Source organism: Peromyscus leucopus, chromosome 18, assembly GCF_004664715.2.
Source record: "Peromyscus leucopus breed LL Stock chromosome 18, UCI_PerLeu_2.1, whole genome shotgun sequence".
In the NCBI taxonomy this organism is placed as follows: Eukaryota; Metazoa; Chordata; class Mammalia; order Rodentia; family Cricetidae; genus Peromyscus; species Peromyscus leucopus.
The window spans coordinates 18,364,461-18,374,297 of NC_051078.1; positions in this window are offsets into that span (position 1 = coordinate 18,364,461).

A 9,837-nucleotide genomic window follows, 5' to 3' on the forward strand; every position below is an offset into this window, starting at 1 on the left:
GTAACCACACACGTATCCATACTCCCCCCCCATCCTCCCCACACACAAATGATCAATACTAACATGTCAGACCCTTTCCTGAAGAAGACCATTCTGAAACAACAGTGAAGTCTGAACTATGATGCACCCCCCGCCGCTCTTGCTCATCCTGGTTCTGTTCCATCAGATGTGCCGCTCTGTTCCCACCTTCATTCTGATGGCTCCCGCGTGAGCAGGAAATAAAGGCTTTCTAGGGAGAACAGTGAACGTGACAGAGGATGGCATCTGGGAGCTTGCTATCTAGATGTGATAGCAATAACCCGACAAGTTCGTCATCTTCCACAAGGCAACGTGGGGGTGTGACGGGCAGGCATCTCTTCATCTTGGCTTACAGCAGCTTTTGTCTGGAATATACCTCCCTCTCATCTGTCCACAAAGGCCCAGACACCTGCCAGCTTTTGGTTATGCCCTGAGAGGTCTGTTATCATTAAAATCGGTAGCAATCCAGAACAGAGGAGGCTGAGGCAGGAGGGTTATGCGCTCCAGGCCTGCCTAGACTACACAGTGAGAACTTCTTTTTTTTTTTTAATAATTTAAATAAATAAAAGCAAAAAAAAAAAGATAGGTTGAAACATAAAGGAAACTACTCAACTATTTTTCTCAATAGAAGAAAGTCCAAAGATGTTTCCCCCATTTGTCTTCTAATTACGCTTTCTGAAGATCTGCCTCCCCCTTGATGGTATGATTGAGCTACCCAGAATGCCAGGAAAGTCAACATTTCTCCCTACTCATTTTTTTTTTTACCCAGTCAAGCTTTGGGCTAGGCCTCCAGTCTTTTAAAATGTGAAGTGGTGAGTTACAGGAAGTTTGCTTTACTTGAAGGAATTCCCACATCTGATGTTCTCAGTGTCCCACAATGCACCACAGCAGCCTGATTCAGACATCTCCAGCCATGATGTTAAAAATGCCGTATTTATAAAAAGCAAGGGTCATGGTGAAGAAGATGGGGACATTAAATGCGCGCACTTGCATACACACAAGCTTGCATGTGTCATGGGTCTGCACAGAGATTCCTGGTAACCTTATGGAATGGCTACTTCTCTCCTCTCCCATAGTTCTTACAATGACTAAGAACTTCACTGAGCAACTGCCACCCTTGTAAGAGACAATCATCCCGATTTTGTACTACCTTAGTATTTTGGTTTTGCCCTTGAAATACATCTGTTATAGGATAGCTCAGAGTTTGGGTTGGACACGCTCTTGCCAGGGTCACAGGTATCATGCATAGTCCTCCACTAGAGAATATCTTGTTATCACTCTTGGTAGTAGCAACTCTCATCCGAGCTCCCTGTCTTCAGGAAGGTTTAGTACGCAATCAGGGATGATAATAAGTCAAAGCAAACTTAGTAACTTATTTTCACATGACTCTACCCATGTCATTTTCCCATTTAAAAACCTAACAGCAGGGGTCGGGAGCAGCCTGTTGGTGAGTTGCTGGCTGAGCAAGCAAGAGGACCCAAGTTTGATCCCCGGTACCTGTGCGGAAGCCAAGTGTGGTGACAGTGTTGATGTGTAAACCCAGCACCAGGGAGGCAGAGGCAGGCAGATCCCTGGCGTTTGCTAGCCAGCTAAATTGGTGAGCTGTGGGTTCAGTGAGATCCTGTCTCAGAACAAAACAAAACAAAAATAAAAACAACAATGTAGAGCTATTGAAGAAAGACACTCAACATTGACCTCTTTTCCCCACAAATGTGCATGCATGGGCATGCATGCGCATGCACACACACACACACACACACACACACACACACACACACACACACACACAAAAGCAAGCAAGACACAGAGAGAGAGAGAATCAGAACAGTGTTTGTCACATTATAGATATTTTAAATACAAGTTGTTGAATAACCTCCATTCAAAATATTTTGAGAAAATGAATTGATGAGAAAGTTCTCGTTAAAATAATTGTTTCTGCATCATGAAAAGACTGCTTAGCCGTTCACTAACCCAAGACATTTGCCTCTGAAGTGCTCAGTGCATTCAGCCTTCAAGTATCCAGAGCAGATTCCCACTGACAATTCACTTGCAATTCCGTATCTGAGCTAACTCTGAGACACTGAATGAATCACTAATCTTGGCAGGACACAAAAACGACAGTTCTTCTCCCTCTGAATTCTCACTGCAAATTGGACAACCATTGTCTCCATGCCTGCATGAAACAAGTACAGGTAAAGCACGTTTACTGTTGCATAAATGAGCACCTCCAGAGACCACACGTGGGTCTGTGAGATGTCTCAGTGAGTGAGGACGCTTGCTGCCAAGCCTCATGACTGGAGTTTCATTTCCAGAACTCACAGGGTGGAAGGAGAGAATTGACTCGCGTAAGTTGTCTTCTGACCTCCCTCTCTATGTGTTAAGTAGCACATGTACCTACCCCCCACATCATATGTGTGTGTGTGCGCAGACACACACACACACACACACACACACACATACACACTTTAAAACACTGTTTCAAAAGTCTTCAAATGTCAAAGACAGCTAATGCGGATGTGAGATTTTCAATGCAGCCATCAGGAAGGCGTGAGATTTTCAATGCAGCCATCAGGAAGGCAGATCAGAATCAGGCTGGCCTTCTGCTTAACCAAGGGGGACAGGTCATATAACCATGTCACTGTTAGTGAAGTAAAGAGGAGGGTGGGGCCCGCCACACAGGCTCTCAATGGAAGTGGTCTTGATGCTGCTGCAGATGCATGCATCTCAGAGCAACTAAGCAAAGGAAAACACACATGAGTAGTTCCCCCCAAAATAAACTCTGTGGTCCTTTCAAGACACTGAACTCTCCTGAATTCTTTGTCATCATGAAGTACATACCAAGTGTCACAGGGAAGTCCAGAAATTGCCCCTCCCTCCAGAAAATTCAGAAGCTTCAGAGCTGGATGGGAGCAGGACCAGGCCTGTCCATCACTCCCACATCCAAACGCTGTGACAACACACCTCTAATGAGTTCTCACTCATTTCTACACACACACACACACACACACACACACACACACACACATACACCTTGATGCTTCTGTTAAACTGATGTGTCACAGAAATTACAAATTTGTATTGGTATAGACACCTGGGCTATTTAATGCAGGCAAATGGTTTTGGCATAAAAGCAGAATATGAAAAAAAAAACAATGGGAATGGTGCCCTCAATTTGCTCTGAGACTAGTGGAAAAGTTATGGTTTGTCCAAAAGTACATAAGGATGGGTGGTACTGCCACTTATGGTTGGGTAATTTGTACAACACCTACCTTCATGGCCATCTGGGACAGACTGTAAATGAGACTTTTTTTTTTTTTAAAGAAGCTGGGCATATGCAGAACTTGGGAAGCAGAGGCAGGTGGATCTCTGTGAGTTCAAAACAGTCTGGTATATGCAGCTAGCTCCAGGCTAGTCAAAGCCTATTTTAAAAAATTAAAAAAAAAAAAATGTTTCAAATGAAAGAGAAGTTTGTTTTGCCTGAAAGATCGGTTATGATTTCCTGGATGAAGAGATGTGTAGGCTGTGCACTGGTTGAAAAGACTCAGCTAGAGGGCATAGGCTGCATCTGATACCATGGCCCGTTCCTCACAAGCTGACCTCAGTCCCACAGATGTCCTCAGTCTGTGCCGCTGGACCCCATCTTGACAGCACACTCCTTTCTAGTCCTTTGCTCCTATGCTACAGTGTGCAGTCTTGGCTCTTCCGAAGCACTAGAAAATTATTTATTATCATTACTGTTGTTATTTGTTTGTGTGCGTATGTGTGCATGTGTGCGAGTGTGTCCACGTGCGCGTGCGCATCTATGTGTGTTTGTGCTCAGGAGCCCTGACACCCATGTGGAGGTCAGAGGACAACTTTCAGGGTTGTCCCCCTTCCACGAAGGGTTTCAGGGACCGAATCCGATTGCGGTGTTTTCGTGGCAAGCAGTATCACGCACTGAGTCATCGGCTTGATTTTTTTTTTTTTCCTTTATGCTATGTAGCCCAGGCTGGGCTTGAATTCATAAACCTCCTGCCTCAGCTTCCTGAGTACGGGGATTTCATTTGTGAACCACCACCCAGGTGTTTGTCTTGGGCTGTGTTGCCCTTTATTGCCTCCCATTTTCGCCTGGGGCAAGGGCCACTCCCCCGGGTTCCTGGAGTGCTCCAGACTGGTCTTCAGTCTGTCATTGTCACTTACCACAGTGTGTTTTGTCTGGTTTCCTATTTGGGTCCCCCCCAAAATTATAGGCTCGTTAAGGGTGAAGGCCACGCTTCCCCTGCTGGCAGCTAACTCCCCAGTAATTGCGTCACGCAAGCAACCTCGAGTGTGCTCAGTAAACAATCTTAGCATTGTTTACACAAAGATATTTTGTCATATCAAATCAAAATGTTTTCTTCAGAAACATGGCCCTGTGTCGTATCCTCAGCTTTTTATCCAATTTAACATCCTTCCCCAAGGTCTTGATTTTAATGAAAGAGAACTGAGTTAAATAGATGGTAATGATTGCTTATTCCTTTAATTGTGAAAACTCTGCTTTTAGAGCGTTTTTGGAATTATTATATATCTGAATAAACTCCAATCCATTCCCATTAATCCCTACACACCAGGAATACAAGAACATGTGTTTCTGTTATTTTTAAAGTATAAGGAAAGCTTAAAGCAATGGTTCTCAACCTAAGGGCAGCAACCCCTTTTGGGAGGTTGAAAGACCCCTTCACAGGGGTTGCCTAAAACCGTCAGAAAACAGGTATGTACATTATGATTCATAACAGCAGCAAAATTACAGCTGTGAAGTGGCAGCGAAAATGATTCTATGGTCCACTCCCATTGGCGATCTCAGAGTGAAAACACAAACCAATCTCCCTAGCAGGGAGTTAGGGGGCGATCATGGGTCCAATGTGTCTCCAACGGGTGTGTTGCGGGCTTCCCGTCAGTGCGACGGAGAGGTGATCACATGATGAGGGCTCCATTCTCAAGAATGGTGCCCTTATCATGAGTAGGCTCCTTACAGAAGGTCAGTTTGGCGTTCTCTCTTGTCCTCCCTACACCATACAATGTCTCCTGCCGTATCATAATGGACAAGAAGGTCCTCAAACCGTGCCTTTCCAGACTCGAGAACCATGACCGGGTTTTATTAAAAGTCACCCAGTCTGTGGCAACTGGAAAACAGACAGCCTTGTTTCTTATTCCAAATCCGTTCCCCATTTCCCATTTACAGAACCATAAAGAGCTTGTTTCTCCTTTCCTCCTGGTCCTGATCCACTCAGGTTTCTCATTTCAAACCAAGATGGACTCTGGCTTCCCTAAGGTGAAAATAATTGTTGGGAGGACTTGATATGATTCACAAATGAAAATGCCAAAGAATTGGGTTTTTAAAGTGACAGAGAACTGGAGGCCTATCCAGCAGTGATCATGGCTATGTCCCAATGGGTAGGACATCTCCTTGTACTTGCCTGAATGCTCCCTCTATCTACTACTACACTGCCATGGTGAGCCTGGCCACAGGGTGCCTGGGTTCCCATCTCATCCCAGCATGGCTTCCATGATTCATCTTTGGGATCCCTTTGTCTGTATGCTCTTCCCTCTAGATCCACATTCTTTAGCTGAAAGGAGTCCACTTGGACACTTAAGCCAGTGTTTGTACCTTGCTTTTGTTCTCTCTAAAATAGGGACCCTTGTAATTCTTGCTTGATAATTGTTTTGTTATATGTAATTTTACTATGTGAAAGTTAAAACCTTCCGTTTTGAAAAAAAAAGAAAAAGGGAAGTGCTGCAGATATCGCTCTGTATATTAAATAAAATGCTGATTGGCCAGTAGCCAGGCAGGAAGTATAGGCAGGACAAGCATCGAAGAGAATTCTGGGAACAGGAAGGTTTAGTCAGGAGACACTGCCAACCGCTGCCATGAGTACCAACATGTAAGACACTGGTAAGCCACGAGCCATGTGGCAAGGTATAGATGAATAGAAATGGGTTAATTTAAGATAGAAGAACGAGATAACAAGAAGCCTGCTGTGGCCATACAGTTTGTAAGCAATATAAGTCTCTCTGTGTTTACTCGGTTGGGTCTGAGTGGCTGCGGGACTGGCAGGTAAGAGAGATTTGTCCTGACAGTGGACCAGGCAGGACCAGAAAAACTCCAGCTACAGACCCTGTTATTGGCAGAATTAAAATAGGTCCCATAACATAAGGTTTGCCAGATACTGCGATTTATATTATTTGACTCTGATGCTTAGCCTTTAGGGTACATGTTCTTTTCAATAAGCCAAGTAGTGTTTACTCTATCTTCCTCCTCCTCTTCCTCCTCCCCAAATCCTGCTTCAAGTTTGTTTGTGAAAACAGTACAGGACACCAGCCATCTGCAAACAATGGGGACTGAGAGGGCAACACCCAGTCTATTTGTCTTCACATTGACAGATAGGTGGTGACTTCCCAGGGGTCTGGAGACCATTGGGACCCTGAACTGGAGTTGGAACTGAGCAGGTGCTGAAGCCTGGGCCTGACTGACCCCGAAGCCTCAGTCTTGGTTTGAGCCTTGGCCTTTGTCTGGCAGAGTCTGTAACCCTTGACAATGATAGCCACGAATCTGCTTCCCAAACTCGGGAGTGGGTGACAGAAGTAAATCTGCAGAGTTTGCTGTTGGGAACTTTTGACATCTTGAGCTTGACTCCCTTAGGCTTTGCAAGGCTCTCTTTTAGTCCTGGCCTGTAGTAGTTTGAATAAGAATGGCCCCCATAGGCTCATATGTTTGAATCCTTGGTTGCCCACAGTTGGGAAGTATTAGCTTATTGGAGGTGGTATGTCATTGGCTTTGGGCTTTGATGTTTCAAAAACCCATACCATTCTCTGTTATATTTCTTTCTCTTTGTCTCATGGTTCTTGTCTCAATATGTAAGCTCTCGGCAACTATGGCAGCACCATGTCTGCCTGCTGGCTGCCATGATCCCTGCCGGGATGGTCCTTGACTCTACTAAGCTCTGGAACCGTGAGCCCCCAAACTAAATCCTTTCTTTTATAAGTTGTCTTGGTCATGGTGTTTTGTTTTGTTTTGCTTTTTCATTTATTTTTATTTTATGTGCATTGGTGTTTTGCCTGTGTGTATGTCTGTGTGAAGGTGTCAGAAGCCCTGGAACGAGGGTTACAGACAGGTGTGAGCTGCCATGTGGGTGCTGGGAATTGAACCTGGGTCCTCCGGAAGGACAGTCAGTGCTCTTATCCGCTGAGCTATCTTTCCAGCCCCAGTCATGGTGTTTTGCCATGGCAATAGAAGAGTAATTAAGACAGTGACTTTGCATTGTTTGTCCATAACTCCTTTAGGTCCTTGTCCTTCTAGACAAAATTTATGTTCTTCAGAACTTGGCATCAATCCCCTAAAGAGATTTGTATCACTGTGACCAGGGTTTCTCGATGCCATTTCTGAGTCTTTTTTAAGGACTGGGTGTGTATGTTGTGATACTTGGACTTGGTGATGTCTGCACAGTAAAAAGAGACTCATGAAGTTCCAGGAACCAGAAGAGAAGGAGAGCTTATACATGGCCATTTATTGCCATTTATCTTGCTCCATTTCTTAGCATTTGGGAGGTAGAGGTAGGCAGGTGGACTTGAAGTTCAAGGTCATCCTCAGATACAACCTGAGTGGGCTACATGAATCTCTGCCCAAAAATTAGGATAAAATAAAAATAGATGAAATGCCACCACCGCTGGCTTATGCACTACCAGGGATGGAAGCCAGGTCTTCTTGGATGCTAGGCAAATACTCTAACAAGTAAGCTACAGCCTCAGTGCCTCATCTTTCTTGTTCTTTCAAGTCTCTCTGTCACCTTAATGAATCTTAATCTTCAGACATGGTCGACTTTTCTAAGGGAATTGCTTCAGGTGTAAGCATCAGGACTTGGTTCTTCCCTGTTGTTTTTTTTGTTGTTGTTGTTGATTGTTGTAATTTGTCACCCAGAGGAAAGAGAGTGTATATTCTTGTTTGCATTTTTTGGTTTGCTTTGAGACAGGGTCTTACTATGTAGTCATGGATGTCTTAAAACTCACTTTATAGATCAAGCTGGCCACAAACTCACAGAGATCCACCTGTGCTGGGATTAAAGGTGTGTGCCACCACACCAAGTCTCTTGTTTTGCTTTTTATTCTAAATTCAGAATTAGCCTGAAACAAACAAACAAACACACAAATAAACAAACAAACAAAAAAAACCTGGAGGTTTCAGGAAGTGGCAGCCACTTGGAAGCATGAGACAATGGACATTCCTGACCCTGCTTTGCACATGATGGCGGTGTGGCTAGGCAGAAGACCCTCAGAACGGACCCTCAATTATCTCAGTCACCCCACATGATCAGCCCACTAACACATCTCCAGAAAGCTTGGGCTAAGTCTTCTCCCACATTTCAGGCGTAAGATCTGTTCCAAATCCCTGTGACTCACAGCAGTCAGGTAAGCCATCCAAAAAATGACATGCTGCAATTCACAGCCTTGATCACAATCTTGAGGCCCCCTAAAGAGTAACAGGGATGCATTTGAGCTTTCTGTTTAGCTAAATGTGTAGTTTTGCTTCTGGTAATTAAATCATGTACCCCAGGGAGCTGAATAGCTTGTCTTAGCATCCAGCTGGGACCTGTCAGTGGATAGATGCTTGAAGCCATGGTCCTTGACTTTCACAATGCTGACATCATCTGTAACAACCTCTGCTGTCTAAGAGAATTTTCTACCTTTTCCAGATTTGTGGCTTTCAACTGTCTCTCCCTACATTTCATGGGGCAACCCAATTTTGGGGTTATAAAGCAACTTTTATTTCAGATCTTTACCCTAATGTGGTGGTAATCTAATTGTACTGAAATGTGATTTTGATTGTATGTTAATAAATAAAGTTGCCCGGGGGTCAGAGCTATTAGAGCCATAGCAAGAGTGTGGCGGTGGTGGCACACTCCTTTAATCCCATAGATCTCTGTGTGTTCAGGGATACAGCCAGCATTGGAGACATATGCCTTTAAGACCTAGGGGGCTGTACATTCAGACAGTGACGAGGCAGTCACGTGTTTGGGTTTACAACCAATGAGAAGGCAGAACAAAGTACTATAAATAGACGAACAGACAGGAAATAGGTCTCTTTCAGGAAGCTGGGACACCGCAGGCAGAAGGGTGAGATTTTAGCTCTGAGCTCTGACCTCTCGGCTTTCTCTTTTACATTGTTTCTGTGTTTCTTATTTAATAAGACGGTTGGTTACATCAACACCCTAACATCAATTTTAGAAGAAAATTTATACAACTGAGATATGAATTTAGTTAAACATTTACCAGACTCTGGTGTGATGAATGCTAACATCTTAATCACGATGCCGATTTGGGGATCAATAAACCACACTTCGGTATTTGCTCCCTGACTGTTCTTCCCAATGGTGGGCAAGTCTGATTTGATATTGATGAAAACATACATCCAAAAACTTAAAGCAGGAAAATGATAAGATTATTTTACAATGAACAAAAAACTTAATCTTAGAATTAAGGTTTTTACATCTAAGTTTCATATTTTAATTGGTAAGCTTTAGTGAGAATACTACAATTAGTCAAATTTATCTGAAAAGGAGAATTGTCTTACATAGAATTTCAAAATAAAAAAAAACCTTTATCATTGTGTAGAAAGCAGGGTAAAATTCCTGAATTAATAGAATTGCTATTTATATCCCATTTAGTCCTATTCTTTTATTTTTATTTTAATTTTTGTAAGGCTAGGTGTTGGACCCAAGTCCACGATCATTTGAGGCAAGTGTTCTACCATTAAACTATACGTTCAGGCCCCATCACACATACTTATACACATAATTAACATATTCT